Genomic DNA, 24533 nt, shown 5'->3' on the forward strand with positions numbered 1-24533 from the left:
TTTTTCAATACCAGCTCGAAATTTGGTGACGTGCCCAGTTTAAGCTAGTAGAGTCGCCCCTTACAACTAATTGCTCTATATAATTACAGGTATAGCAGTTTTACGGAGTGAGTCTTACAAATCAAATGTAGTAGAAACAACCCAAAGCACAGGTTTTATCCAAAAACCCTTTAATTAAACACACGAAACATACTAATTTACACCGTCTGTAACTAAGTGACGTCACAAACTCATCGTTAACAAACGTCGACCACGTACCAGTAATAAATAAATCACGAGATAACAATATACTTTGTGTATGGCAAAAGAAATTATGCTTAGCTTACGTTATGCGGTGACGTCACGGGGTCAATCCCGGTGACGTCACCGCATAACGTATTTGAGTTATCGAAGGGAAGGGTTTATTGAATTGGTTAATTGGTAAAATATCAAGTGCAATGACATTTTGGAAACTAGTTAATAGCCCTGATTATTGCAGGCATACAAGTGGCTTTATTTATTTAAATTTACAACTCTCCCAATGGACTGAGTCTTATAAATCAAATGTAGAAACAACCCAAACAACAGTTTTTATCCAAAAACCCTTTAATTAAGCACACGAAACATACAAATTTACACCGTCTGTAACTGAATGACGTCACAAACTCATCGTCAACAAACGTCGACCACGTACCAGTAATAAATAAATCACGAGATAACAATATACTTCGTGTATGGCAAAAGAAATTATGCTTAGCTTACGTTATGGTATGACGTCACGGAGTCAATGACTTTGAGTTATCGAAGGGAAGGGTTTATTGAATTTGTTAATTGGTAGGGGTACTTTTCAAATTCGTGGAAATGTACGTTGCATGACATAGAAAAACCTTGTTCGTAGAATCTAAGCGTAATCGTAAACTTACCAATTATTTCGTATCTTATCAAAATGTATTAATAAGCTAATTGGGCATTCAGGTATATTTTTAACACCACACCCAAACTTAACCTCGACAAAACAAAAACCTAATTTTTTAACACACATTCTTCTGATTTTATAACTCAAACCAGAATTCTAAAATTAATCATAAGCAGACCATTAAAAATCTGGCTATACCAAATATACGATTAGTATACCAAGTATAACGCACATACATCCTCAGCCACAAAATAATGCAACGATATCTACTTAACAACACTCAATTATAAAATTATGTACCAACATAAGCGACAAATGGCATTTTTCCCTCGACAAATGAGTTGAAGGCTGTATGTCCCCGGAGAGCGGGTAGTTTCCGATATGTAAACTGCGTAATACCGAGTTTGTTTACCTATTTATAGGTATTTGCGGTCGTGTAGTTTATTTCACATTGACGTAGGTAAGGGACGTTTGAAAGCATTTTTATGTGACTTCAAATTACGGATATTAGTTGCAATATTTGCTGGTGTGGCAGTTTTATTATTAGGGTGCGTAAATAACGGTAATGTAAGTTATAAAACACTGCAACACTGATTAAAAGACTGGTACTAAGATAACATAGGCTTCATAATAATTTTGAGTGGTTTGGAATACAAATAAGTAGTAGTGATAGTGAGCTGAATGCAATAATATTTTTTAGCAAACGGTTTTACGGTCAGAGAATGAACCTTTTTTGAACCTATTATAGTTACATGAATCAATAAATCACTATAAAACAAAGCTTTAATTACCTTATGATTTAAGTTAAAAAATACATTAAGCTATGAAGATAAATATAAAATAAATAAATAAATTTAACCCATTACTGTCCCACTGCTGGGCAAGGGTCTCCTCCCGTAATGAGGGAGGGGTTAGGCCTTGAGTCCACCACGCTGGCCAAGTGCGGGTTGGAGACTTTGCATGCCCTCAATAAATGTATTAAACAAATTTTTAGGCATGCAAGGTTTCCTCACGATGTTTTCCTTCACCGTTGGAGCATGTGACAATTATTTCTAAAACACACATAACTTCGAAAAGTCATTGGTGTGCTGCCTCGGATTCGAACCTGCGACCACTAGCGTGGGAGATGCCAACTTAAACCACTCGGCTATCACTACCCATTAACATAACTCGTTAATATTTTATCCCTTGTAAAAATGTCTAAGCAAAACATCAATACATGCTAACGTAAGCTAAGTATGTCACAGATTGATGTCAGCCGAAACTGGCAGAGATTTGGGGTGGCGATAACTAAGTACTAGGTACGACTGTACAACTACTACTACGAGTGTATAGCGTGAATATTACTTGTAATCACGAAGCAACAATTATGAAAGCACGTTTATTTGATTGTTGAAAATATATGTAAAAGGTTAAGTTATATTATTGCAGATTATTGGGTGACTGATTATTCTTTAAGGTTAGGTATTAATCTATATAAATAAACATGAATTGCCAAATGAGTAACTAAGCCAAAATGCGTTTTTTGAACGCAAACCTAGTACGACTTTGCCATTTGGTTAATTGTTTTTGTCAAATCTTATTCAACGACAAGAAACGATTTTTATGGAAGGAAATGACAAAAAAATGCAAAACTAAATTGTAGAAACATATCAATCCACGTGAGGGGGGCCGCGTGGTTTAGCTAGTTTTTTGTCAATGGAATGCTGCTTAACGCAAAAGTAATTTTATTGTAATTTCCCATTCAATAACGACAACAAAAATTACTATTCCTGTTGAATAACAAAATGCACTCTTTTTTTACGGGTCTTGATTTTCCAATCCAAAACATTTTTTTATCAAAAAATTCACTGCGTTTTTCTTACTTCTCCTGCAATTGGCTTAATGGAAAGATTCACAGAAGCTATTCTTGTTCTTAACAAAGAACATTTTTCGCAGAATACAGATGTTTTTTTTAAGAAAATATTTTTAATATCAACAGCAAAGCTCTTGTACTGTGTATTTATTATTTTTGTATATCTTGCAACTATTCTGCTTTTGTTTTTGTGTTACCGACATTTTTTCTGATCTCGCAATAGTGTTGTTATATTCACTTTTTTGTAAAATAGATCTAGATTTTTCGGACTGTTGTTATTTTTTGCAGTCAGTCCCAATCCAAGGTTCTACGCTATGGGACAGTTGGTATTTTTTAATATATTACTGACATAGATGTCCCGTTTTTATTTTATTTTGGTTGACACAAATATTTTGTAGTGTTTTTGAGTTTTATAATGTTTTTTATCAATTCGTCTGACTTTGCTGACATACATTTACGAAATTACTAATAATTTTGGGATTTATGATCTACGTATAATTTAGGTCAAAAATAGTCCAGGTTGGTAACGTGCCTATAATTTTGGCTCACCCCGTATTTTACGGCACTAAAGTCGTAAATAGCGGAACGCGGTGTTTCATACATATCTGCCTCCATCATCGACAAAAACAGTCGTAATCTATAATATAAAAATGAATCGCAAAATGTGTTGGTAAGCGCATAACTCAACAACGCCTCGACCAATTTGGCCAAATCTTTTTTTAAAATGTTCGTTGAAGTTTAAGGATGGTTTTTACGGCGAGAAAAATTAGAATTATCGCTGGAAAAATCCTAAAAATAACCCTTTTCTTTTTCTCATACAAATGATTTGTAACTAAAACGTAGTTAATTTGAGCTTTATTGCTATGGTATAAAGTTCATATCAAAATTACATGCACTCACTGTTGTCTAAGCAATGTAGGTGTGTTCCTAAAGTCAAAGATCTCAAGTCATATCAAATTAAAAAAAAAAAAGTTGTCTGTGACCTAACCTATTGAGTTTGCTTTTGTCAACTAATACACGAAACAAATTCGTATATCGTGTTTTGTGCAGAGTGTTTACTTAGTTAGTGTTTGTTTAGTTCGTGATTAGTGAAAAATAATTTATATTTGATATGCCTCCTATAAGACGAAGCAATTTAGGTAGAAGAACCAGAAATGCTACAAACCAAGCTAATTACCGATCTAATCGTACTGCACAAGAACGTGAAGACGGAAATGAACGTGAAAGAATTCGGATATCACAAACGCGTCAAGCGCGAGCGCGACATTCAACTAATAATCGCGCAAGTTTGAATCGAGCTGCTTTCAGTTACGATGTGTCAATTGACTACAGTAACTACCAATGTGTTGTTATTGGTTCTATGAACTCGGTTTGCTCACACTGTAAGGCATTAAAATACAAAAACGAAGCCAATGGATTGTGTTGCACAAATGGAAAATCAACAATTGTCAAATTAAATCAACAAGATATTGAAATAGATAATCGTTGGATTGTTCCATATTCACCCATTTTATCAAAGACATTCAAAGCACACATCAACGTTGAATCTTGCCATTCAGTGAAATCTATTAAATACATTTGCAAAAATGTAACCAAAGGGAGTGATATGGCTGTGATTGGAATTGGTGCAGAGAATTCAAATGATGAAGTTACCCAATACCAAATGGGCCGCTATGTCAGTAGTAATGAAGCAGTTTGGCGAATATTTTCTTTTCCTATTCATGAGAGACACCCTTCTGTTGTTCACTTAGCTGTGCATTTAGAAAATGGACAAAGAGTGTATTTTACAGCACAGAACGCAGTACAAAGAGCTGCTCAGCCACCATCTACTACATTAACCAGTTTTTTTGAGACATGCCAAAACGATGATTTCGCACAAACATTGCTATATTCTGAAATGCCAAAATATTATACCTGGAATCAATCCTCAAGGAGATTTATACGACGGAAACAAGGAAAACCAGTTCCAGGATATACAGATGTATATTCCACCGATGCGATTGGCCGGATTTATTCAGTACATCCAAGCAATGATGAATGTTTTTATTTACGACTGCTATTAGTCAATGTACGTGGCCCAACATCATTCCAACAGTTACGAACTGTTGATGGTGAATTGTGCGGATCCTACAGAGAAGCCTGTCAACGTTTGCAATTGCTTGAAAATGACGCTCATTGGGATCAAACTCTCAATGATGCTGTAATATCATCACACGCTCATCAAATACGAAAATTGTTTTCTATAATCATATCTACATGCTTCCCATCAAACCCAATTGATTTGTGGATCAAGTACAAAGATTATATGTGTGATGATATTTTGTATCAAATACGGAATAGAATGGGAAATCCAAATATACAAATCAGTGAAGAAATTTACAATGAAGCATTGATTTCAATTAAGGACATGTGCTTGATAATGTCAAACAAACTATTAATTCACTTAGGCCTGACCGCGCCCAATCGTCCAATGCATGATGCTTTTAACCAAGAGTTGCATCGAGAAAAACTGTATGATCTCAACGCTTTGAAAGAATTAATTCAAACAAATCTTCCACTGTTAAATGAACAACAGAAGTATGTATTTGAAACTCTTATGAAAGTAACAAATAATGAAATGATTTACTTCTTAGATGCACATGGTGGTACAGGAAAAACTTTTTTGATTTCATTAATATTAGCAACAATTCGCTCACAAAATAAAATTGCACTTGCACTCGCTTCGTCGGGAATCGCAGCAACTTTGCTTGAAGGTGGTCGAACAGCCCATTCAGCACTGAAATTGCCATTAAATATGCAAAGCAATGAAACTCCAACCTGCAACGTTTCGAAGAACTCTGCAATGGCAAAGGTTTTGCAGCAATGTAAATTGATTGTTTGGGATGAATGCACGATGGCACATAAAAAATCTTTGGAGGCTTTAGACAGAACCTTAAAAGATCTACGGAGCAATAATAACCGATTTGGTGGTGCAATGATTTTATTAGCAGGAGATTTTCGTCAAACATTGCCAGTGATTCCACGATCAACGCCAGCTGATGAACTCAATGCATGTCTAAAGTCCTCCAATTTGTGGAAACATGTTAAAGTACTACATTTAAGCAAGAATATGCGCGTCGAGTTGCAAAATGACCAATCTGGAAACATATTCTCTAAACAACTCATTGACATTGGTAATGGCAAATTTCCTATAGACATGTTGACTGGCTGCATTAACTTTCCTCAAAGTTTTTGTCAGTTAACTCAATCAAAAGATGAACTTATTCAAAAGGTGTTTCCAGATGTTTCTCAAAATTACAGAAACTATGATTGGTTGAGCGAACGAGCTATACTGGCTGCAAAAAACATAGATGTAAATGAATTAAATTTCAAAATTCAAGAACAAATTACAGGCGAATTGAGGATATATAAATCAGTTGATTCGGCTACTAATCAAGATGATGTAGTCAACTATCCACCGGAATTTTTAAACTCGCTGGATTTGCCAGGATTGCCACCTCACAATCTTCAATTAAAGGTTGGATCGGTGGTTATAATGTTGCGAAATATCAACCAACCGCGTCTTTGCAACGGTACACGGTTAGCGATAAAAAAATTACTAAACAATGTGATAGAAGCAACTATACTCAAAGGAAAGTATGAAGGAGAAGATGTTCTCATACCGCGCATCCCAATGATTCCGACTGATGTGCCATTTGAGTTTAAACGACTACAGTTTCCAGTGCGGCTTGCTTTTGCTATGACTATAAACAAGTCCCAGGGGCAATCATTAAGTGTTTGTGGTATTAATCTAGAAAACCCATGTTTCTCACATGGTCAATTGTATGTTGCCTGTTCCCGTGTTGGAAAACCATCAGATTTGTTTATCTATGCGCCAGGTAATAAAAAAAAAACATCGTATACCACAAAGCACTACAATGATAATAATAATAATTATGATTCACATGATTAACAATAAAGCGATTACTTACTTTTAAATCCTTATATATGTATGTTGTATTTAATTATTTTTTATTCACAACGCCCTATCACCAGGGTGAAGGTTCTGTTCAGGAGATTTTTTTTAAATACGTAGGCAAAAAAACTGCCAAATTACAAATCTTTTTGACAGGACGAAGTCTGTCGGGTCAGCTAGTAAATAATAAAACATAATATATAACAAAAAAAAATACGTCACAATCTTTTACCACAATTAAACGGACACAAAAACTCAAGTCCGACCACCCATCCGATTACAAGGAACAATAGGGCAGTCCCATATTGACCTCTGACCCTTAGAGGTCCAACTAAGCACCGAGGGAAGAGGCTTAAGGTCGTAATGCGATTTACTGACCTTAGGGCGAGTGTACGCAAAAATGAGGAAGTGAGTCGGGCTTATTCTTTTTATTTTTTGAAGGTTTGAATGAAAGCGACGTGGTAAAAATGTTTCTTCGTGTCGAAAAATGACAGAAAAAACTAATAAAATTTGTCGCAGAGGTGTCAATGTAAAAAAAAATTGCTGTGTGAACAACGCATGACAGTGAAGTTTGCTACAAATTGTAAGTTATCGGTGTAATTATACATTTATTAAAGGTCTTAAATCGACTTCCAATATATAGGACAACAATAAGACAATAAGTCTATATAGTTAAGCTTCAAAAAATGAATATCATTAAACTTAGTCAACCTCCAGTTATCAGACAATATCCTGTTAAAATATCCTTATCTGGAGATAAGTTATTGATACAGTCATAACACAAAAAAATAGTTCAGAACACAAACAGTAGCTAAACGGTTACTCTACATTTTATCCAATTAGCAACAACAGCTCTCAATTATCACATTTCAGTAACAGTATTTTAAAAAACCACAACCGACTTACACAGTCACTACTCTAAACAATGTTTTCAACCGACTCTAAACATAAAAACAAATTCACAAAACATTCTTCACAAATTGAGTAGAACGAGTCAATCTAGAGTTGTTAATTAATGCTAAAATGTAAAACAACGACGTGTCAAGGGTACTCCCATTACGATGTCACGTGTGTACGCGAAACATTATGTAAAAAGTTTTTTGAAACATGTTTTTTTATGTTACGTTGACAATTTAATACTTTTTCGAAAGAGTTTTGTGAACATGATTGAGTTTTGTAAAGTGACAAGTGGGCAACTGAGTTTTGGAAGCGTTGTATGTTACAATTAGTTTTGAATGACATTACCCTGGGTAATGGAACTAAGGACAGTTAAAGTAATAATAAACTAGAATACATTAGTTATTATATCATGTCACTGTGATCTAAATTATTGTTTTACAAAATCGCTTAAACTATTGTTATGTATGTAAACTACTGTATTTCTGACCTCAACGTTATCAACTGTCGGTATCGGCACGTTTAGGCGAAGGAGTTTTCTACAGCCAGTACTAGTCCCTGTCTATTTCCACCTGTCTTACCTACCAGTAAGAATAGAGAGTTGGCATTTAAATGGCACTGCAAAAAGTTCTTACGGCGCTCACAAGAGGCGCTGATCAGATTTTTATTGAAAATTAATCGATAGCTAGCAAATTCGCCATTCTGCAGGAATACCATGTAACATGTTTTCCGCTACCACAGGCAGATAGCTCTTGAAACTCAACATGACTTTGTAAATAAATGAATATGAATGAAGTAAAAGAAACGTAGAAAATCGTACACAGCTTCTGTAGTCCCTATCCATTCCCGTAGGAACAGAGCGTGATATTACGTATGTATCCCGAAATGGAGGCAGGCATACCCCATAGATATAAATGTACGTGAATTAATACACCCTTGTTTCACCTTTTGTTGGGACTATGAAATTATGCACACGTACTGTTCTTGGATAAAATTTCGTATGAATTGTGATGTTTTGGTCCTTGTTTCATATACATACGCTTAATAATACTATTCGAAGCGCGATGTTCTATAGTCGGTACTAACGAATATCGAGAATTTGACATTTAAAACGCACTGCAAAATTAGTTCCTAGATCACCCGGTAGGGACCCTGATAAGGTTTTCATATTAAATTTTCGGTAGCTACCCGGTTAACGATAGTTGGTAGTACTAGAGAATCGTACCACTGAAGATACAAAACGTATTTATACCGACGGAGTTTTATTATCTTATTTTATAAATATTCGCCAATTACTCCGCCATCTGCGGTTTTCAATTATTCTTTCTATTAATACCTTACGTACATAATAGAGTAAGCTGTGATCTATAATATATGTGTATATCTAGTAATTAAAGTATACCTAGATATTTCTTCATCACAATGAAAGCAGACCTTTTTCTCTAAACTAAATTAACAGTCTGTTTTCTCAAATTAAATCCGAGTAATTCAAACTAAAAAACAAAACATTTACACGCCCTAATTCTAAATTAATAGCTACAATCCAATTAGTAACCAGGGCCTAATTCCGAAAAAAACCTCCTCAGTGACATCAAAGGCTGTCGCTTGGTCGTGATAAGAGGTTCAAAATTGGACCCCTATTTGAACAGACCCCTTTGAAAATATTGAATGGAAAATTTTAAGGGTCCCCTTCTAAGATATCGAGATTATTACGCGATTTCTAAGCCGATTTCTCATTTTATCGTCGATTTATCTATAAATTATGTTTTATTGATATATTGATAGTGTGTTGCTGTTATTTGAAATTAATTTAGGATACTAAGCTAAGTTAAGGAATGTATGAATATAGAATTAATATTTATTATTAATAATGTATTTATCTAAACGATAAACTCCATCCCTAAGGGGATAAAATAGGGGGTGAAAGTTTGTATAAATATTTTTAAATTTTCGACTGATTGAAATGAAATTAACACATAATCCTATGTGTTAATTTCATTTTTTACTATGGAAAATCTTTTCACGCTGACGAAGCCGCGGGCAGAAACTAGTTTATTATAAAAATTTACAACGTTAATATGTTGTATTTTTGTTTGTCTAAAACCAATTGGCTCAGGACAACGAATAGGAAAAGGTAACATCACGCTAAGCTGACTAATTGCCTTTTTTTATTTCTTTCTGCTACATAAATCAGAATAAATCTTTGCCTGATTGAACGGGCAGTTAGAACGTGCCCAAATCCGGGAAAATAAATCCAATTTGAAAAAAAAAATTCAATAGTTATTAAGTTATTTCATGAGTAAATCTTTAGGCAACTAACTGCATCATTCCGTCACCCACAAGAGCTGAGTAGTCACCAAAGGCATGAATGAAACGGTAAGGCACACCTATACATAAAATTCTCGCGCAAATACAAGATGGCCCAGTTTTAGTTAGAAAAGGTTTTACTTGAGTAAGCTGCTTATATGAAGACTCCACATAAGTTAAAAGTTCTTCCGTTTATTCCCTCTCGAAATATGTATGTTTGTAATTAAATAACTTCATGAAGTGCTTGTTTTCATATATATACTATATGCTAATAATATCTATAATTTCTAATAATAAAAAAGTTAGCCCGTGACCACAGTCGATGTAATTTGATCGAAACGTCGGGTAAACGAATAAGGTATCCTAACTTTTATTTCTTTTCAATCGCGTTTAAGACGTTATATTAAGAGGCAATATTATATGTTTAATAATATAAATGTGAAGCTTTGGATGTGTGGATATAATATATGTTACTTTGTTAAACGAGCCAAGAATGCCATAGCGCGATTTTCTACAGTCTATCGAATATCGAGTACAGTTTGATCGAGAGTTTGACATTTAAAATTTACTGAAAAATTAGTTCCTTCGGCGCCTGCTAGAGGCGCTGATCAGATTTTCATACAAAATTAGTCGATAGTAGTAGTATATTGGAAAAAATGTTTTTCAGCAGGCCAAGTCGCGGGCGGTAGCTAGTATTATATTAAATCTTTTGTATTTCAAGGGTATAAGTGTAAAAGGATATGTAATATGTTCGGTTTGTTTTGTTAGGTTCTATGTAATAGAAAGAAAGCCTGTGGCTATTTGGGAGGTAAAATGGATGATCGATTGAAAAAAATTGTTGCTATTTTAGAAACAGTTTTGCATATAAAATACATAGTAAATTTAATTACATCGATAGGTATCAAAATTTTAGGCTGAATATTAAAAGTTAAAGAGATAGACTGTTTAAAAAAACTAGTCTTAGAAACTACTGGTCCAATTCGACAAATTACTTTATTAATATAAAATTATAAGTATCACCAAGTATCAAAAATATCGTTTTCTTCTCGAATCAACCATTTCTTTTTATTTATTTAAAATGAAGTTTTCCATACTGATGGTAATTTCAGGTGGGCAAAATCGCGGGTGTCTTTCAAAAAATAATTTTCATCTACAACGCTTTTCTCTATAATAGGAACTAACTAGTATCGGCAGTTTGACATTTAAAATGAACATTGTACTGCCAAAATCACACAGTACAAATTACATTAAAACACAAAAGTAGTTCCTACGAAACCCGCTTGAGGCGCTGGCCAGATTTTCATACAAAATTTCTGGATATTTAGCCGGTTGTCGTTACTCAATACTAGTATAAAATCGGGCTATCAGGCAGTTAATATATACATTATATACTTAATAAATAAGCCGTATACCTACAAGCCACTGACATGTCCCCACTATATAAGAAAAACCAACAACTTAATTAAAGGTGTTTCGTTGCAATTAACCTACTTATTCTACATACACGATACCGCGTTGATACGTAAATTATGTGCTGTACTCATTACTTAAACTCTTCTGTGAAAATTATTTATATACAGTAGTTAGATAATGTTCTGTTGCCTATACTATTCATAAATTATTAATATAACGCATAAAAGTCCTACTGCTGGCCAAGGGTCTCCTCCCATAATGAAGGCGGGGTAAGGCCTTATGTCCACCCCGCTGTCCAATTGCGGATTGGGGACTTTGCATACCTTCAAGAACTAAAGAACTATCAAGACTCTCAAGAAGGCATGTAAGGTTTCCTCACGACGTCTTCACCGTTGGACAAGTGATTATTATTTCTTATACACATTATAACTTCTAAAAGTTATTGGTGTGTTGCCTCGGATTCAAACTGCGAAAATTTTGCGAGTTTCTATGCGTATCCGAAAACTTTGTAGAGAGCATTATTTTGCACGAATAATCGGATTATAATCAATAATTCTATATTTTTTTATGAATGTGTCACTGATGATCAAAAGTCAAAATTTTGTATACCTCCGCCAACTTGCATATAAGGCTCTATTCGAAGTTGTTAGAATATAGCAACTCATCTCCAAAACTACTGTATTCGAAGGAAAATTACACAATTTTAATGGACTACCGGGCATCAGTAGTACTATTAAACGTATTCAATGTAAATCTTCTACTACTTTTAAGGTACGTGGAAGACAATATTACTTATTATAAATGCAACTGTCGAAATAGATTTTGATACCCTGTCACGCAAAGAACTAGATATTTTTAATGGAAAATAAGCAGCTTATTATGTATCCGCAATTTACACATAAAAAAGTTTTGTGTAAATCGCGGTTAAGTACCTAAGGAAATCAATCAATTCGGGCGAAGTCACGGGTACAAGCGGGTATCAGATAAAAATCAATATGTTATAAGATCGTACGATTTAGTTTTTACACTTGTAGTTAAACAAAGTATGTATTATTGGACACTATCCAAAAAACGCTTAACAGATATTGATAGGTTGACAGTTTAAAAGCATACGATAAGTGTGTTTACATTCTGAAAGTATCAGACAACTGATATTTTAACACGAGTGAAACCAAAAACGAACACTTACTTACATAATATATATTCTCATTGGTCTTTATAAAATAAAAATAAATAAATATTGTTGGACAACTCACACACGGTCATTTGATTCCAAACTAAGCAGAGCTTGTACTATGGTAACCAAATAACTGATAAACATACTTATAAACTTCTAAATACATACTTATTATATAGATAAATTAACATCCAGACTCAGAACAAATACTCGTGCTCATCACACAAAGATCTGTCCCGGGTGGCATTCGAACCCACCACACGCGGCGCTACGGTTGTTACGGCGAGGTGACCGCTTAAACCACTGCGCCAAACGTGCAGTTAAATATATGTATTTACTTAAACAATTTTTAATTAATCAAAAGCCTGTTATTGTCCTACTGGTGGGAAGTCTCATCCCAGAATGAGGGGGTTAGGTCTTGAGCCCACCACGCTGGCCAAATTAAAAACTATTTTAAAGACGTCTAAGACATGACAGGTTTCATCACAATATTTTTCCTTCGCCTTTAGAACAAGCGAAATCTATTTTTAGATACACCAAAGGCATATTTCTTTAAAGTTAGTTGGATTACGGGCAGAGCCGTCTGGTATAAGATTTTTCCTACCAACTTCAGGTCGATGACCTCAGAGTACTAGGTATAACACAAGTTTGTTGATTCCCCAATATTTTGTTGGCATCTTTGTGATTGATAGCGCGAGCTAATTGCCATTTATCTAACACATTAGCAAACTCCGAGTTCTGAGAACTTTTGAATGTAAAAACACAATAACAGTTTGTCTTGATAGGACATAGAATCGTATCGAATTTCAGTCTAATATGTAGTCAACTTATGCTAATTAAAAAGATAGTGAGTTTGTTTGATTGTCCGTCTTTCAAGTCTAAACCCATTGGGATAAAACATTTCGATACGATAGATCATGTCCCGGAAAAGGACATGTTACTTTTTCCATAGGAGCTTGAATTATACTAACGTTTATACTAACTAATGATTATAACAAAATGTACTCGAGTAGGAAGTGTGTAGGTAGGTATAATTATCTTCCTACCTTATTTCGTCGTCAGCAGTCCGTGAAAATCTGTAACAAGAAATATATTTTGTTGAAGTTATGCACATAACAGTCTAGTGACTAGGGACACATCTGCAAATCGCACAACGTTCGGCGCCGAACATTCGGCTCATCACTCATGCTATACTACCTAAGTCGTGTGTAATACATCAGCCGAATTGTCCAGCTATAATGTCTAACTGTCAGAGGATGGTCTAAAAATTTTCTTTGAAACTTTACGCAACAAGAAGCAACACGTAAAAATCATTTTTCTTGATTCGCATATTGTTATTACAACTACTGTTAGCAATAACTATCCGCACATGCACTTCGAGTATCTCTCGAGTAAAAATATCGTTATCTACAAAACAACTACACCTCACTTCCATAAAACCACCTTAAATCAACGTATAAAATATTCTACAGATAAAAAACACTCCATGCAATTCAACCTTGATAAGTCCATAGCCGGTCAACCTCAAAGTAAACTCTCAAAGTATATTTACGTAAAAATAATTATATTTTGTTTTCCAACGCAGCCCATTTTCACGAAGCCCCACAAATTCATTTGATTAAAGAATCTTGAAAGCTAATAATTGGGAGACATGGTAAAATTATCCTTATTTTTTGAAGAAAAAATATGGAGAATATTTTTTTGGCAACCATGTTTTGATAAGAGTAAGGCTACTCTCAGACGATCAATAACATTGCACAATATGGTGTTTTGAAAAAGAAAACGAAAATAGTCCGTTTCATTATCTATCGTATCATTACATAATGCAATATTCTTGACAATTGCGCACATTTAGCGACGAGTCAAGGCGCTACAGAGAAAATCTTAGTGTGTAGCCTAAAAAAGTATTACTAGAAGTACAGTTTTAGTAAAATCTAAAACGGAAGGATCTTGTTACAAGGCGCCGTATTTGCATATTCTTAACTATTTAGTATACTGGGTTTGAATACCATGAATGCACAAAAAGATTTTTGGCTCTGTATTAAATAACGATCGGCAAAATGAGATGTTGTCATAAAGTGTAGATCACAATTTTATTATGAACCAATTATTTCATGGCCCACCAATTAATGGTCTCCGTGATTTCTAGGCATATAAAACTAATAAAACAAGGGCGTGAAGTTTATTAAAAATAAAAATTAACGATTTCCAGGAAACGTTAAATGTCAAATATTCTATACAATAACGCGATATTATTGAGCGTTTGACAAGATATAGAAAATTCCTTACACTAATGAACAGTATACAATATACATATATATTTTCCTATTATAATTAGAATGATAATATCAAGGAAAATTATTTTTGTAACGATCTCATTACGGACGTAATCAGGAAACGGAACACGCTTATTATAAATATTTCCTTAACGACAGTATATTTATAGAAAACACATTGGTTTTGATACTTTAAGAAACTGCTTAAAAATATTCGTATTTTTACCTTGGTAACAAAAAGAGTTTTAGAAACCATTCAATTGCTTTTCGCTAGAACGACTAGCTTCTCAAAACTTTATGCAGTAATCTCAGATAATCTTAGTACTTTGATTGATTTCTCAGAAAAAAGTGTTATCGAACATTATCAAGATGACACACAAGAATAATTGCTTGTTTGTTTGTCTATCACCTTTAAAAAAAAGTTCGCAACTAGATGTGCTAAATACATCTTTCGTAAAAATGAATTTCCGATTACCTCTGATTTAAGATTACCAGAAAACCTTTTGTAATAGGTGTGGCCGTGATTTGTGTCCGTTGTTTACACCTTCACACAAAACAAAGTTCATATTTTAGCTGTTTTTTCGAATGAAATACATAATAACTGTCCTCTTTCTTACACAAAAGCAGACTCCGGAATAAATTTATCAAATTATAACATATACTTTTCAAAAGTCCATAGCTACAAATAAACGAATAAAAGTTATAGACCCAATTCAATCATGGCTATTGCTATCCACAGTTATTTGGTCTTACTCCGGTCGAACAGGAAAAATGGCCTGTAATAATTTCATTATATTTAATTTATATTCAAGGAAACGGCGTAAAAAGGAAAAATCTATTGGTTCTGTGTTTTGTTTGAAAATATTACGGACTCATAGGAAATGTGGAAAGAAAATGTTTCTAGGAATTATATATATTTATATTTGTTTTTATTAGAAATGGATTTTTGGAGAGAAGGAAATATATTAGGTAAAATAGCTTATTTTTATTAATATCTTGATATATCATTGCTTTAAGATTATTTTTCTTAGGTACATAAATACTGAATTAAAGTATGTAAAGGGCAGGATATTTTATAAAAAAGGTGTAATTAAGATAATACTATATTCATACCATTTTTAATCACATAGGTACATATTAGTTTCTTTACTCGACCTAATTGTAATGAAATATTATGATCATAACTTACCCTGAGACACTCAAATGATAAAATATGTTGCACGGATTATTATTCTCTTAACGTATTTGACAAGAAATGATTCTTATTAACTCTTTTTAAATGTGAAACAGTAGGCGTAGACGATATTAAAATACCAAACGTTAATATCTGCAAAAGTCAATTTCACAACAAAAGCGTTATTTTTTTAAGAAAAAGTAAGCATATTCTTCCTTTACCCAAACAAAACAATAGCTCTAAATATTCTCGGGTTATTCACCGACGAACAAACTTAATCTCAGTCAGTTCAAAGATAATATCGGCTACATTCATTGTTCCGAGAAACAAGGGAAACCGAGGGGTAAACTTATAGTAAGTAGACTTTAGAACTTATTAGCATAATAATAGAGAAGTTACTGTTTTGTTAGCAAAAGTATTGATTTTAATGGAAATGAAGACTAACTGCCTGACTGAGTATACGATTGCTGATCTTGGATTCGATTCCTGAGTAGGGCAAAGTGCAATATTTTCTTTATTAGAATATTTCTCGGAGTTTGATATCTGGCCCAATATATGCCAATAGGGGTTAGCCTATAAGGTTAGGGGTTAACCTTTTACAAAATGAGATCAACAATATTAATGGCGAAACTTGGGTGTGTTTTATACCTCTCTGCCTACTCCATCGGGAATATTATATAACAGGCGTGATATTATGATTTAATACATTTGAGTAGTCCCAAATACAGCTTAACAAAATAATATAAAAGTTATTACTATAAGAAATATTCTAGCGAAAATAGTCTGATATAGGAATAATATATCTGAGAGTAACGTTTTATGACTCATGAATTTCGCACCCAAATAAAAAACAAATTGACAGACAGTTTACGTAAGGGCCCAAGGTCGATTTTGTATCCCTTACTAAGGAAAAAATCTTTTATAAATTTTACTATTGACTGTCTCTGTGGCGCGGTCGGTAGTGTATTCGACTGTCGATCATGAGGAATTGGGTTCGATTCCCGAGCCTAGCGAAGTACAGTCAGCTCTAAAAGTCGCTAAACTGAATCAAATTTACAAAATACCAACATTTATTTGGTTTCTTAATCGCGACTATTACTTTCGGCATTTTATTGTGTACAGGATATTTTGTCAATTAGATTCTGATCAACGAGTTTTGGAGCTGACTGTACCATTGACATTTTATAATTGAAGTTAGAATATTTCTCAATAGTTACCCGGAGCTTAGTAACGTGTCCAGTAAATGAGAATAGGATTTCCCCTTATTAAATGGGACTTACATCGCATCGCCAACGGCGAAACGTGGGTATCTTTTATGCACCTATGCATACTTCTTCGGATATAGCAAGCGTGATATTATGTTCATATATTATACTACAATAACATATGTATGTACATACTTCCTTAGGTTACCTAGAATTTGCATGTCGTGTCCTTAGTCTGCTAAAAGGGATCACCCTTTACTTTACGACCCGAAGTTCTGATTTAATTATCACGTACGTATAAACCTTAGATCTAATAAAACACTGCAGGTACTCTGAGAAACTTACATTAACCTAACACATTCCGGTTCAATTTTATTACCCTACGACCAATTTAAAAGACCCACTTGAAATCCTTTTAAGCACTAACTCTCTTAAGAAAAGACCGTCTCTAGAGCTCTAACTAAGCTGGTTACATAGCGAGTCTCTAGAATTAACGTGAGTACCCGCGTTACGTAATCAGAGGAATTTTCTTCGCGGAGACGACAAAAAGTACGTTCGGTTCGAGTCGTAATCGCTGTTCTATTCGAGTTTTTGTTCGAATATTAAACTCGAACGGGAATGAGGATTAAATTAGTAAGTTTTACTTCGAAGTAGTTCTTTAGTCAGTTTTGTTGGAGTTTTTTTAGTAGTCTCAATACTTCAATCGAGTAGTTAGTATTTCTTTGCGAAGTTTGTTTTTTGCCAATATTTTCCGAAGCGGTAATAATGATCAGACTTCCTTTATACAGAGATACATATAAACATTTTACGCCATCAATTCAAGTTATTTTGTCCAAACGGATTCAGATTTATTGTTTTACGCACTTACGTCTTTAAAACGACTGAGTAAATTTAGTAAAGTAATTACGATTAGTTTTAAAATACTTTAAAAATTTGGGATATCTATTTTACCGTCTAAAAATCCTCAGATATTAAAAAGAATTTGAAATCAAATTCATCTTTAATCCTTTTATCCTAAAATACTCATACAATTATTATACTAAGTTAATTCAATTCTTCATGAAAATAAAAATAAATCCTACTTTCTAACATTTTTATAACTTGTTTACTTCACAAAATATGTGGACAACACAAAATTCAGTTATGATATTGATGAATATCAATACATTCCAAATTAGATTACGGCTATAAATAAGAAAAACAACATTCTCTTGGCCAAAAAATCAATTTACTTTGAACTTAACATTCCCTACGGATTGTATTTATTGAAAATATCTCTAGTATACGATAACTCCTTTGATGCATGTTCGTGTTAATTCCCTAAAAGTATAATTAACATGCAACGCTAAAGTCAAAAAATCAAAATCAATCAAGACAATATTATAAAGCTGAAGAGTTTGTTTGTTTGTTTGTTTGAACGGAATCTCAGGAACTACTGATCCGATTTGAAAAAATATTTCAATGTTAGATGTATCAAGCCCACGTATCAAGGAAGGTTATAAGGTTATATATCATCACGCTACGACCAATAGGAGTACCAGTAAAAATGTTACAAAAACGGGGAAAATTTTGACCCATTCTCTCTTATGTGACGCAAGCGGAGTTGCGCGAGTCAACTAGTGTAACATAAAGTAAAAATGTTTTTTTCGGAATAGAATTCATTAAAACTTTCGGTGTTAGTTTTTGCCCCAAATTCCCCCTTATATACGCTAAGGAGACATTTTGTATGATTGAATAATTACCATTCAATTCAAACGGGCATTCAATGTACATATTACTACATCTATCAATCATGTTCTTACAGCTAAACCACTGAACTAATTCTGATAAAATTTGGCATGGAGATAGTTCAAGATATAAAATCAAATATATTCACATTTATTTTTCAAAATTCTACCCCGAAGTTGTTAAAAATAGGACACGAAAAATAGGAAACTTTAGACACGTGGCGTTGGCTACTACATTTTAATTAGTAAGTTAATTATACAAGATCGTTATCTTGCAGTTTTCCACAGCCATTATCTAGAAATAAACATTGCATATTTGATTGATTACTTCATTACTCCACTTCCAGAGATACTTAACAGTATTGCCGACATGATAGATGAATATTACTTTGAAATAAAAACTGCTGATATAAAATACTTTACTACGTTTTAGACAAAAACTACCGGTACATTTTTTCTAAGAAACTAAGTGATAAATGTCCTAAGACTATAAAACTACTAATGATGTAGATTTCGCGTGTGTTTAGATCTCGAGGTCATGGGTTCCATTCCTTAGTCAAGCAATGTTTTATTGAATATTTCAATGAATAAACTCTGGAACGCACATATTTATTAAGCTAGTTTCATGGCCTTTTTTATAGTTTTATGCATCTGCATATAGTATATTATTTTATATTATGTTTTGATTGTAGTCTATTAGTAGCTGTTAAGGTATGTTTAGTATTATGTCAAAATATAGAATACGTAAAATAAACGCATTTAGCCTTGTATTGCCTGACGTTTAGTCGCAGGTCACTCTGGCCAGTATATCAGGCATTCCAAAGTAAAATGCATGTTCGCGTTTATTCCCGTATTCAATTATGTAATAAACATGCAACGTGAAAGTCTAACAATTACGATGTTATATTATTGTTATGTCGTCAATATGGTATGACATTCTTTAAAACATACATTTTCTTATTCTATATATTCTATTCCTCTACTATTTGAAGATAAATACATATATAAATATCTAATACTACGGTGTATCAATAATAATGAAAACGTGCGTATAGAATTAATTCCGAATCAATAACATATCTTCTTTGAAGACGATATTAATGTTTTTATGTACATGTTCCGGAGCACACAAGGTAAAAATATATAGGATAATTGTTTATTTATGTATAGGTACTTTCTCGCTGTAGATTGGTTGTAAAGTTACACAACTCCCGCTCTAAGCATTGCTCTTGTGTCGCGGGGACTTTTACAAACAACGGACACAAAGTACAACCAGATCCGAAACCATTATTTATGGATCGCACAAATAATTGTTTCGTGTGGGAATCAAACCCACGACCTCCCGACACAGTGTTATCGGCGTGGCGACCTAAACCACTGCACCACGGAGGCAGTCAAGGAGGTTTTGAATTCGGTTTTATAGGCAAATGGTTACTCACACTTTGAATTGTTTTTCTTTTTGTTAAAAAAATATCTTATTACATTGTATTAAATATCTGTATACCTTAGGAATTTTATTAGGAAGCAATAATATAATAATTTTGGAATACCTAACTTCTATTATAAACACAATTCATTTTGTTTTGCTAACACATAATCCAAAATTAATTTCCTAAGGAACTCTGCTATAAATTATGTTATTAGTTCAAAAGAGTTTTATACTGAAAACATATAGTGTCATACATTATTCCTCAATTAATGACAACCATTCAATCAGAGCCTACATAACTTCAACTAAATTCACGAACCGATCACGATAACCTACAAACGCACAATAATTCAGCCATAATTGAACTGTGTATATAAAACTTTACATAAAGCCAGGTGCCCATGACGGGTAAAAACTATTATATCTCAGCATGTAGGTATCCTAAGATAATGTTCAAAAACCAAGTAGGTTTGGGGCCAAATCAACTTATTAGGTTCTGGAGTGGCGACCACGAACCGGGAAACGTAGTGTTGGCAGGCCCCCCACAAGATAGACCGACGACCTGGTAAGGGTTGCCGGAGTCCGATGGATGAGGGCGGCCCAGGACCGGTCCTATTGGCGCTCGATGGGGGAGGCCTTTGTCCAGCAGTGGACGATTCCCGGCTGAGATGATGATGATGATGATGAAACTTATTAGGTCGGGGAAAAAGTCTTTTCGCGTTATAGTATGTATGAACTTGTAATAAAATCTTTTCTCTACACAAAAAAGCTCGATATTTGGGTACCTCACGAGGCTCACTGAAAGAAACCTAATGAACCCTGTACTCATTTGTGATTCTTAAAGCCAAAGAGATTTTATTACAAGTTCATACATACTACAATGCGAAAAGACTTTTCCCTAATAGTTAAAAGGTTATTTTAATAAGCAAAATAATTCATTTTGTAGATGTATCTCCGTCTCTTCCTACTTTAAATAATACCAAATTCCTTATTCACAGTAAAAGTAGGTACATACATGCAGCCACGATACTGTCATATAACCTCATTTAAAACTAGACGTTTGATCTAAAGCAATAACTTTAAAACGATACTCGTGATCGTTCCTTTTACGGCACTTTGACATTTGTTCTTAGTGCCCATATAATTTTCAATTGAACATACTTGAGTATCGTTTCATAGATATTCACTGACATTTGAAAACAGTAAAGAATGTTATTATTTTTCAATGAGTGACTATGAAAGTTTAAAACGCATGTAAAGGCCCTATTTTAATACTATTATCGCAAAGGGTGACTTTAATTTGACCCGAGATTCAAATAATATTTATTTATTTGTTGTAGATACCATATCTACAACATAAGGCACACGGTTGAACAACTACAAAGCTTGCCGAGGTTGTTCTGTGGATGGGTGACCATCTCATACATATCGAGTTCCTCCGTGCTTCAGAAGGCACGTTAAATTGTGATATAAACCGGTTTCTAATGGCATAATTTGTGATACCTTGAAAACGTCCACCACATAATATACACTCAGTAATTTAAACGTCCACCACATAATTTACACTCAGTAATTTGTTAAGTTCTCCACTACTCAGAGGAATCACTATATAATTTACAAAATTTAATGCTTTTATGACCTGAACGACACGTCTAACATCTGATTTATTAGCATACAGAAGCCTGTTTAAAAATCAAATAATTTTGTTTATAAAATTACAAAAAAGCACCTAAAATATGCTCACCCTTAGTACCGGTTTGAAAACCAAATAATAATACACACAAAAACGAACTCACGTACAGCTCTAGATAGATCCTAAGCACGTTTAAAATTCAGTCTACAAATGTAGTTAAAATGCCACGCGTGTACTAACTTTGTACTTTGTTACTAACAGTCGTGTGTACCTTGTGTTACACATTTTTGTCTAATTAAGGCCGGCTTGTTAGTTCTAGGACGAGGTTTGAGTGTAAGCGGGCAGCGGAGCGGGTAGCGGAGCGGGTAGCGGAGCGGGTAGTGTAGTGACTAGCGTGTTGGTTTTGTTGTCAAATTAATTAGGTGATTCGGGTTTAGTTTAAGAATGAATTCTTAACAATAGTATACAACATCATTTAAACTAAATTAAGTCGAAACTAACACATTTTTTTATTAAATTGTCAACAAAAGATTATTAAAATTTATGCCTTAATTAGATTCAAGATATTCTCGATATCGATGTCATGTGTAGATTAAACTACTTGCTGCTGTGATTAATTTGCAAACAATAGTTAAATGATACTCGTAATATATAGTCGTAGTCTATTACTAGCTAAATAAGGTACTCCACGTGCACGAACACGTGCAGACCCTTATTTAGTTAGCGCCGTTGCTGGTTTGATCCATATAAAACGTATGCTACATGTTTAGAATGTCGTTAATTTTAGATTTAGCTATTGTAAGACCATATTCACATTTAACTGCCTCTGTGGCGCTGTCGGTAAAGTACGCGACTGTCGCTAAAGGTTTCGGGTTTGAATCCTGGGTCGGGCCAAAATAAACGTTATAATTTTTGTAAAAGTGCGCTTCTCGCCATGAAACGTAAAAGTTTGGCGAGTTTACTTGAAATAAACAATAATTGTTATGTTTGTATGTACAAAATAAATAATAAAAAAAAACAATTCTCAAAGATTGCCCAGAGTTAGGAAGTTGAGGCAGTAGACCTCCGTGCCTTGGAGAGCACGTAAAGACGTCGGACCTGCGTCTGAAATTTCTAAGGTTGTGTCGGTTTAACTGTCCCACTAGACTATGAGGGTAAAAGAATAGAGAGTATACCTGTGTATTGTGCACACACTTGAACACTATAAACAAAGTCCTGCACAGTAGGCTGATTTTGGCCAGGACGACAACAATAATGCATATTTTAGGGATAGTTCATCTCATTCCTACGCATTACGCAAACATTTTATGATGGGAAATGACACTTTCATCGCTGACTTTTCCGCTCTCACTGCCACCTTAGCCTTCTAAAGACTTGTTCAAAAGTTTAGGGATCCAAATACCGGAGTGTTTTAGTTTAGGTTTATTTTATCTGAGTTTAGTCTCGTTGAGGTAACACACGATACTCGCTGATTGTAGCGCAATTGTCGTAAATATACTGTACTACTTTGGATCGAGTAGTTTTATGTACTAGAAAGAGATGAAGTTATATGTTAGAAAGAGAAGTTAGGTTGCAAGTGTTGGTTGTAAAAGATTTGGTCAGATTAAGGTTTGGAGTTAGGACAAATTAAGACGTTGTAGTTTATTTCTTCTTAATAGCTATTTATTCGACATTTACACTAAATGTATGTTAGTATAGTACTCGTATCCTAGTACTTTTCGTGTTTTTGGGATCGTTATTTTTCTCTGTAGATGAACATGGAATTACCTACTGATGCTATTAACTGATGAATTGAGTTTGTCTTAGCCTTAAAAGAAGACGGTTTCGAGAGACCTTTCGAGAGATTTGCTAGGTATTGGGTGTATATAATTATTATATATTTCCCATACTATTTATACGAATAACCGGCTACGTAAGGCTCTTTCTTTTTTCGGCCATTTTTTTGTAACCAATTTTTATTTAACTTCTCAGACACACTTGACGTACCAAAAATATTTCAAGGAAATCCTTAAGATTTTCCTTAAAACTTCCTCATTATATTAATAACATAATTTTCTGAAGGCCTATTGAAGCATCTAATTAATAAATCCGCTTTACCGATGAAAACTTTTCAGATTTCATTTGAAAAGAAAACATTAGCGAGCCTTTTTTCCTTTGTTTGGTTAGTGGTCTCGTGGTAAAATTTGAAGTACCAAAGAACTTTGATATGGTTTAATAACTTCTTTGTTTCTGAAAAAGCATCGGTATATTATAACGCGTCCTATAATGCAACATTAAGCTAAAATAATCATTTACCGACAAATTTATGGAGTGTATATAAAAGTCGTTGATTTTTTACAGACTAGTGAGTTGAACCAGCTATGAGCGACTCCAAAACTCCTATATTTTTCAAATAGTAGTCGTACTAAGTCTTGTCTCATGAAAACTGTGTCAAATATACACAGAGCAACCAGCAACCAAACCACTCTCACACAAATATCTGTTCTATCTAGGAATTGAATCCAAAACTCCCGCGTGCGTAAGCTGCGTGCTGCCTCCACTACGCCATGACGGCCGTCGACATTTGACCCAAGATTGACCCAAAAAAAGC

General features: G+C 34.0%; 1 protein-coding gene across 2 annotated transcripts in view; it reads right to left on the reverse strand.

Annotated features, from left to right (window-relative positions):
- SPR (G protein-coupled sex peptide receptor) overlaps positions 1–24533 on the reverse strand; it is a 338586-nt gene that overhangs the window by 284099 nt on the left and 29954 nt on the right. For both annotated transcript variants that reach the window (XM_076131649.1, XM_076131648.1), the window contains exon 2: positions 13546–13575. The gene's annotated coding sequence lies outside the window, so the exon portion shown is untranslated. The remainder of the gene's footprint in view (positions 1–13545; positions 13576–24533) is intronic.

The sequence above is a fragment of the Anticarsia gemmatalis genome, chromosome 26, assembly GCF_050436995.1.
Source record: "Anticarsia gemmatalis isolate Benzon Research Colony breed Stoneville strain chromosome 26, ilAntGemm2 primary, whole genome shotgun sequence".
Classification (NCBI taxonomy): Eukaryota; Metazoa; Arthropoda; class Insecta; order Lepidoptera; family Erebidae; genus Anticarsia; species Anticarsia gemmatalis.